Source organism: Condylura cristata, unplaced genomic scaffold (assembly GCF_000260355.1).
Source record: "Condylura cristata isolate star-nosed mole 26May11 unplaced genomic scaffold, ConCri1.0 scaffold00037, whole genome shotgun sequence".
NCBI classification, from domain to species: domain Eukaryota; kingdom Metazoa; phylum Chordata; class Mammalia; order Eulipotyphla; family Talpidae; genus Condylura; species Condylura cristata.
In genome coordinates, this window is record NW_004567138.1 from 7,161,333 (window position 1) to 7,170,138 (window position 8,806).

Below are 8,806 nucleotides of genomic sequence, written 5' to 3' on the forward strand. Positions count from 1 at the left end.
GGCAGACCTCTCCTGTCTCACCCGCTGCTCCCCTCAGCAGTGTTCTTCGTTGATCTGCCTGTTCTGCTCCTGGCTTTGTCTCTGATGAAGCCTCTCACCTCCCCTGCACCTCTGGCCTGTGCCCAGTTTTGTTTGCATAAATAAATAAATTTTTTAAAAAAACGAATTTAGAGTATAATAAGGGTAACAGTTAGCAGGTAGATGAGAAAATGTTCAGTCACTCATTAGAGCTACCACCTCACACCTGTGAGAATAGCCCATGTTGAAAGACCAGAAACAACAAGTATTGGTGAGGATGTGGAGAGAAGGGAAACCTGATACACTACTGGTGGGAATTCAAACTGGTCCAGCCCTATGGAAAGCTGCGTGGAGGAATCGTGAAACATTAAAGATGGATCTGCTGTTTGATCCAGTAATTCTACTCCTATCATCTACCCCAGAATTCAAACACTAATTCAAAAACAAATTTGCAGTGCCATGTTTATTATAGCACTGTTTATAGAGCTAAACTATAGAAGCAACTGAAATGCTCCAGAAAATAACTAGTGGATCAGAATGATGTGATACATACACATATACATATACACACAGTGGAATACTATGAAGCAATGAAAAAGATAGACTGATGTCATTTACGGATTTATGGCAGCATGGATAGAGCTTGAAAGGATAATGCTAAGTAAGTCAGGAGAAAAATACCAGATGGCTGATTACTACATGGAATATAAAGTAACTAAATTAAAAGTCAAAGACAGGTTGAAAAACTAACTACTGAACTCAAGCCCCAAGGGGGTGAAGGAGGGGAAAAAACAAAATGGGAAGGAAGCACAATGATCTCATGTGGTGGAATATGGGTGAATTAGTAGTGGGTGCACTATGAAGGTAACACCTGATGGGGGCACCCCAATATTACCGGTTAAAAATAATTTTTAAAAGATCTTTAGACTATAAAGTGCACCCCCTCCCATTATATAGGAGTTCCCTGGGGTCCACTCTGCTTAAAGCACATCTAGGCTGAAGTATCCCCTAGGTAGAGTTTTAGAAATGTGAACATTTTGAGTATTTACACACATCTAAAATGCATAGTATTTTTGCTACCTGTGGGCGTGTTGTTTATTGAGTACCTTGTATTTCTCCTTTGTATTGTAGCTTGAACATTATGTTGATTTAAAGGAATTATGGGAGGGGGGAGGTGCAAGGTTGTATTATCCATGAATTTCCTTTCGGGCAGTAGAGGGAAATTATAGGAGACTTGTTGGAAGGAGGCAGAGTTTTGGATCTGACCTCTATGCTATTAAAGAGTGAAATTTGAGTGTTTAAGGACCACACTTCATCTATTTGTGAACCCAGATAGCCAGACTGTCACTACGTTTTCTTCATCGCTTATTTTAAACTCTGTTGCGGGAAGGTGAGGGTGAGAGGGGCTAGCGGAGTGGAGTCCTGTGTTTCAGGAAGTAGTGAAAAATCACTAAACTTTCCTGCCAGACCAGACGCCCCCAGACTATCTCAACCACTCCTTGCCACGGTGAACTTACTTATGGATTACTGTTCGGATTGTGATTTTACAGGCAAACATTCAGGATTCTTTTCCAGCTTGCTAGCGTAACAGAACAGATGGCACGGTTCCTGAGCCCGGCAGCTAGAGGTGACAAGGCTGCGCTAGGCACACAGTAGGAGCATCATAAACTTTGATTGACTGAGTTCACTGCGGCGGTTGACACGCAGCCATCCTCTCCCCAGGCAGAATCTTTATCTCTCTCCAGGACCACACCCTGGCCCGAGAGGCGCTGAGCTCCTAGCAGATGGCAGAGTCCCGTGTGCCAGGTGTGCAGCACGACCGGCGAGGTCTGGGGCACCAAGTTCTCTGGTCCCCGCCCCACCGCACCCCTGGCAGCTCCAAGCACGCCACCAGAGCCCGCCGCCTGCTGCGCCGCACGTGACTCCGAGTCCGCAGGAGGCCCGGAGCGCGGCGATCCCGCGCCGGAGCCCGCCACCCCGCGCCGCCTCCTACACACCTCCCGCTTCCCTTGGCCCGGGGTCACCTGCAGTGCAAACAGCCTCCTCGCCTTCCCGCGTCCCCTCTGCAATCTCCCTCCTTCTCTCCCCTGCTTCCACACGTCTTCTAATGTGACATCTTGCTTGGCTTCCCTCTGCCTCCTACCCAGCGGGTTTCCCTCTCTAGGAGAAACTCCCGCCCTAGCCCGCCCTCGCACAACCTCCAATTGCAGGCTGACTGGTTTACTAACGTTCACTTAGGGTTGCCATCCTTTAAACGTTTTTCTGCCAGTGAAGCCAGCCGCTTCCCCCCCCCACCCCCCACCCCCGCTCCACTCTTACTGCTTCTACTTGGCTGTTAGATTGGGGGTGGCGGTGCCCTGAGGGTGTGCTCCCACCCAAGCCGCCGGCTGGGGTCACTGGGGGTGGTTTCCGGGCGCCCCCGGGTGGGGAAGCAGCTCACCCGGACGTCTGCACCCGGGCTTGGCCGCAGTTACTAGCACGAGGGCAGAAACCCCTCCCCGCCCCCAATCTAAAAGGGACAAAGCACAGAGACCTCCGCAGAGCTGGCTTCTAAGTATTACTGCGCCGGGGAGGCGGCCTCTCGCATCCTATCCGCCCATACTCAGACCTGAAACCGCGTCGTACAGATTATGGGTGGGGTTTGGAGGAGCGAATCATTGGGGGCGTCCCGCGAGAACCCTGGCATGGTGCCTGACATCCAGGGGCGCCTTCGCGGCCCTCAAGGACTCTACACTCACCCCACATTAAGCCTTGCCCCCAGAAGCGAGGGGAGAGGGAGGGCAGAGACACGCCTGCTCCTCCGAGTCCTGCCGATGGGACGGATTCGGGTGCAACCAATTGTCAACCTCCCTTAGCCCGTTCCCCCGCCCCCCCGTTCTCCGTCCCCCCATCCCCAACCCCACCCCCTCTTTTCCCTCCTCAGAGACCAGGCAGCTGCAGGCTCAATGGGGCCTCAGCATGCGGGGGGCTGGGGAGGGGTGCCCAGCTCATGCGCGGATGTCGTGGAGCAGCCGGGGCGTGGGTTCCAAGCTCGCCGTATGCAGAAAGCATGTAGGTGTCCAGAATGCAGGCTGTGGGCACGCGAGAGAGAAGGGAGCCAAGTGGCTGTCAGTTCCGGTCAGTGACGGAACTGGGCACCAGTGCCAAGGGCCAAGCTGGCTCCGGAGGTGAGGGCAGAGAATGGAGAAGATGCGCTCGGGGAAAAACGACCTCCTCCGCCCGGCTACCTCCAGTTGCTACTTCTAAAAGAGGCTGGGCGCTCCCGAGGGCAAGGGGGTGCGCGCGTGCGCGACTGTGTGCGTCCGCGCGCGGCTCCTTCCAAGGTGTGCGCGTGCCTACCACGCCTTCCAGGGTGTGTGTGTGGGGGGGGTGCGCGCACACACATCTCCTGGGGTGCAAGTGTGCGTGCGTGCAGCTTCGGGTGTGTGTGTGCGCGCGCGCGCGTGCTCTAGTGCACAGCTCCTTCCCTTGGGGCGTGTGCTTGTGTGTGTCGCGCGCGCGTGTGCATGTCTACAGCCCCTTCCCTTCCCGGGTGTCTGTGTGTCTGCAGCTCCTTCCCGGGTCATAAAACCCAAAAGGAAGACGGGTGTTAAAATGCTGCTGACAGGATCGCCAGAAACATGTTTACAGTAGGAAAGACTCTCCTCCAAAAGCACAGCCTGAGTCGATTCTAATTTATTCCCTCTGTAACTGTAATCGAAAGGCGAGTCTCGCAGCGGCGGCGGCACGAGGCTGAGCACCATTAATCCTGGCCGAGCTCAGGGCAGGAAGAGCGCCCCGCGCGCGCCGCCAAATCGCTGCGCTCCGCCCGGCGCTCCGGCCGAGGGAAACCATCTTTTAGACGGAGGAGTGGCCCCAGCTTGTCCATAAGTTACGCTCCCCGAAGCCAGAGAGCGAGTGGTGGCGCAACTGCGCCCCAACTCATTGTCGCTTTGCACGAGTACACGGACGCGGTCATTGTTCCTCTCCGGGATGCGCTGACTAGCTCCAAACCCCAGGCTAACCTCGGCTTCCCGGTGGCAGGAGCTCCTGCCAAGTAAACAGGAGGCGGCGGTTGGTGGCCCTAAACTCCTATTTATGGGGGGGAATCATCAGAATTCTCTGACACGCCCTCTCTCACACGCAGTAGTTCAAATGGCTACCTAAAGAAGGTAGAATAGAGGAGGAGGAGAGGGGTTCGGGAGAGCAGGGAGGGACATAAAGAAGTCTGGCGGTGCCCGTTTTCCCACGTCTCCTCGAGGGCGCAGGGAGGCTCAGCGCTGCCACCTGGCGGCGGCTGCTTCGCACTTTGGGAGCAAACCAGGCTTCCCGTGGGTGGGCCTTCCCTGCACCTCGCGACACCGAGCTTAGGCTCACACCCAGGCTTCTTATCTCCTGGCGCAGGCAAACACTCGTTTTCTGCTTGTTCTCATGAGAAAAGAGAGAGTTAAGGAAAAACGAGTTGGCCTTGGTACATATGCCTACAGGTACAAGTCCCTGGTTAGGACAAAGTGGTAAAAATGATTAGGAATGCAGGATTCTTACCTCTTAGCTTATTTGGAGAATAAAAATAATGCATGGGCTTCATTTTGCCCTATAGCCCTATTTCAGTGCTTAGCAAGTAAGGATTATCTGCCCATCCTGATTTTTTAATACCGCCGTCTAGAGACAGGTCCCAGTCCGGCACAACTTCATCAGCCCAAAGGGCAGAGAGCAAGCTGTGTCCTCTGCTACACAGAGGAATTTGTAAATCAGCCTTGCAAAGAGGGTCCTTTTCCATGAAGTGCATCTGAAAAGCATGGGGTTCTCCCAGCTGACAAAAGACAATGACATCAAATTTCTCAGGACTTCTCTGTCTGTAAAAAGTAACAAAGGCAGGATTGTCTCTCTGGGCTACCCCCTTGTTTTACTTGAATAAGTCAGGCTAGCTGCTCTAATCAAGGCAAGGCAAAATTTTGCAAATCAGTGCAAATCCAGGAGATCTGTTAAACTAATTCTCTTTTTCTTTTCCCCCTGTGCTATAGGAATCTGTTAAACAGTAGGGCAGAATTTTATTTCCATCCATACCATTTTGTGGATGTGAGGTTTTATGTTGTGCAGGTGTGTGAGAGCAGAAGAAAAGGAATGAATTAGTGGATATTATATTGCACCTCAAACAGAATGTCTTTATTTCATGGAAAAAATATTTACCATAATTTAAGTTTGAAATGTCTAGCATCACTGCCAGTAAAGACAATTAGTTTATTATTCTAGGACAGGATTTTGTTATTTTGCAAAATTATCTTGGTTTACTGTTAATATGGTTTAGAGTGTAGCATTAAGAATACTTCATGTACTGTAAAGCCAGCAGAGGGAACACTGAGTACTGATTTAGCTGGGGCCACCAAAGAGCTAGCATTTGGGGGGGGAATGTCAGTACTGGAGAACTGGTTACAAATAATACAGCTAGGTAATGAGAACACAGAAATCTTTTCTCATTACTAGGCATTCAGAAACTCAATATATTCTGGTGTGCACATACTACTCAATTGGCGAGAAAGGTAATTTTTATAATAAAAAGCTTTCCACTTGTCATGCTTTCTCTTACATTTTAAGACAGCCACTAGCACAGGGCACACTCGCACAAACCTGCTGCAGAAGTCTAAGCATTCATAGACACTATCCCATCTCTTCAATTCTAGAAAGAACTCTTTTTTTCCATTGTCAACATCTCTGAACTAGGAAGATGCCTAGAATCAGATGAATGTCAGTTTTACTGGCAGGTTTTCTTTCTTAGTGGCATTTAACAATATTGTGTCTTTACAACTATTAGATTCGTTAAAATACAGAGAACATATCTCCTATAAAAATAGGTTAGTGACTTTTTTTTAAGCCCACTTCTGAAAAGCCTTCTGGTTAAACACAAATAAAAATGGCCACCGCTACACTGACTGGCTTCCACTTTCCCACATGATGTTCAGTGATGGAAGCATAAATGGCTGTAGAAAAATAATGAATTATACTGATACTCACTTAGACTGAATTAACACAATCTAGTCACACTTCATCAGTTGGTACAAGTCTTCTTCAAATACAGTGTTTCTTCTTTTTTGTCCTAGTGAAAAGATTGAGTTTATAAATAATAGGCCTTTTATAAGAGTAACGATTCAAATTGATAACATTTAGGTGTGTGTTTGGTGTGCATGCCAATGGAAATGAAATGCAGGGTAACACACCCAGCTTTGTAATATGCAAAAAAGGTGCCTGTGGGTTTTATGTTGGTTTGTTTGTAAGATTTGTTTCCCCCTCAACAAGAAACATAATGGTCAAAGAATTTTTTTTTTCACTTTTACCAAAAAACAATTCTTGTCTGGGGTTGATTCTTAGAGAACCGTGTCTCCCAAAGGTGTTCTTTTCACTAAAAACTCAAAATCTGACATCCTGGGCCTCCCGCCAGTCTACTACATACCATAAGAGTTTGACAAGATAAATAGAAATCTACTGCTCAGCACTAGTTTGATATGAGCCTAAAACTAGCTGAATTATGTCAGGCTGGCCCTTCCAAACCACCAATCACTATCTTGCAGAAAATGGTTTGCTATTATGGTGTTAGGGAAGGCCGATCTTTAGCATGATTCTAATTTTCACACGTTGGGACAGGGACAAATTTTGTGGCCAAATAAACACATGTGCTGAATAGACTGTTTTCTCTGTGTGGCTCACACCCATGATCTGTGATTAAATGACCAACTGTCAGTGGCAGCGGTCAGCCTCAACTTCAGTTCCGACGGTCAGCCTCAATTTCAGTTCCTCAACAACATGCTGCTGCTTCTCTAGAAGCAGAATCTCCAGGGCGAGGCTTTTCTAGGGAAGGATAACAGCATTCACCGAGGGTCTCTTATCCATACAACAAAGTCGCAGAACCATCGGAATAATCTTGTACAGGTTCTCGTGTTCCCATCTCACAGATGAGGAAAACCGAGACTTGGTCACATCCCCAGAGTTACAAAACCAGTAAAAAGGACTAACTGCCAGGTCTCCTATAAATGCAGAGGCTCCATTCTGCTCTGCTACTGGTCACCACCGCCTTCACAGCTTCCCTTCACCTTTGTCTTTTAGTTCCATTTCATTCAAAAAAACGAAATATACACACGCGAATGCATGTAAAGAGAAAGAGGGTGAAGCAACCGATGATTTTGAAAATGCAGAAGACAAATATTTAGAAAGTAAAATCGATTCCCATCCTTGACTGCATTCCATTATCATTCTATACAAAGCTCTGTGGAAATTCTCCCTCAAGTTAATTATAGAATACTGTGTGCCAACCCCAAGCTCCTCTGTTTGGGCTATCCAGGATTTATGGGGGAGCTTAAATCATCAAATAGCCGTAGTTAACCCCTGTTTGGTTAAGAGAGCAAGCAATTATTGCAAAAATTCCTCTTCTCCGCCTTCCACAAACAGCACAAAAATTGCTCTGGAGGGATTTATACAATACATCAACATCTGTGCTGTACCTCGAGTTGTCGAAGTAATTGTGATGACAGGTGTCTAGGTACCACTTTCTTAATGGTTTTCAATATCCCCTGATTTATTGTTGTGGCTCCCCCTACTTTTACCTCCTTGGCTTGATGAAGGAACAGAGGAACAGATTTTGCACGAGAGGCTGATTCTTTATTCTAATACTGAAAAGAACTAATAAAAATAATCACTTGGCTTTTAAGCAGAAAGCTTCCATTTACAGTATTTCACCCTGCCCCCCCTTCCAAGTCCCTTGTTATCTAACATAATGGTTAGAATACATTTCCGTCTCTCTCCTTAATAATTTCATGCATTAACATCCTCTACACACACTAGACACACACACACACACAGAGCAAAAGGAAAAAAGGCAGCAGAAATCTCAGCTGTACTTCTAGCCCTTTTAAAAAGTTTGCTCTGTAAATTGGAATGAGGTCAGATTTGGAGCTTCTCATTGCACGCGGAGATTATTATTGCATCGGGTTCCAAGCCAATGGGAAGCCCGGGGGAGGGGCTTGGCACGAGGAAGCGTTGGTTACAGCGGCTGATTGGCCGCGGCCAAGACTGTGAAAGGATAAAGAAGCGCGAGGCGGAATTGGGGTCTGCTCTAAGCTGCAGCAAGAGAAACAGTGTGTGAGGGGAAGAGGCCCGTTTCGCTCCCGGGTCTCTAGTTCTTGCACGCTCCTTAAGAGTCTGCACTGGAGGAACTCTGCCATTACCAGCTCCCTTCTTGCAGAAGGGAGGGGGAAACATACATTTATTCATGCCAGTCTGTTGCATGAAGGCTTTTTGGCTTCCTACCTTGCAACAAAATAATTGCACAAACTCCTTAGTGCCGATTCCGCCCACAGAGAGTCCTGGAGCCAGAGTCTTTTTTGCTTTGCATTGTAGGAGAGGGACTAAGTGATAGAGACAATGTCGCTTTCCTGAGCTCCTGAGAGCGCTCGAGAACTGGAATCAACTGCTTCAGGGGAAGGAAAAAAAAAAAAAAAAAAAAAAGACTTGCCCGGGAGGCGGCGAGAAACTTGCCTTGGAAGCATCTGCAACCAGCCTTCAAGAAACTCCTCTCCACTCTAACACGGTCTCCAGACTCACAGCCGCCAGCCAGAGCAAACTGCAGCGCGGTGAGAGAGAGAAAGAGCGAGCGGGCGAGCGAGCGAAAGAGGGGCAGGGAGAGACTCTCCAGCCTGGGAACTATAACTCCTCTGCCAAAGGCGGAGCACTCCTTCCCCGCATCTTTTGGAGACTTTTCGCTCGTCGCCCAGCGCCGGCCCCGCGCGGAGTTGAGGGGCCAGCTCGGCCGCCGCGCCCG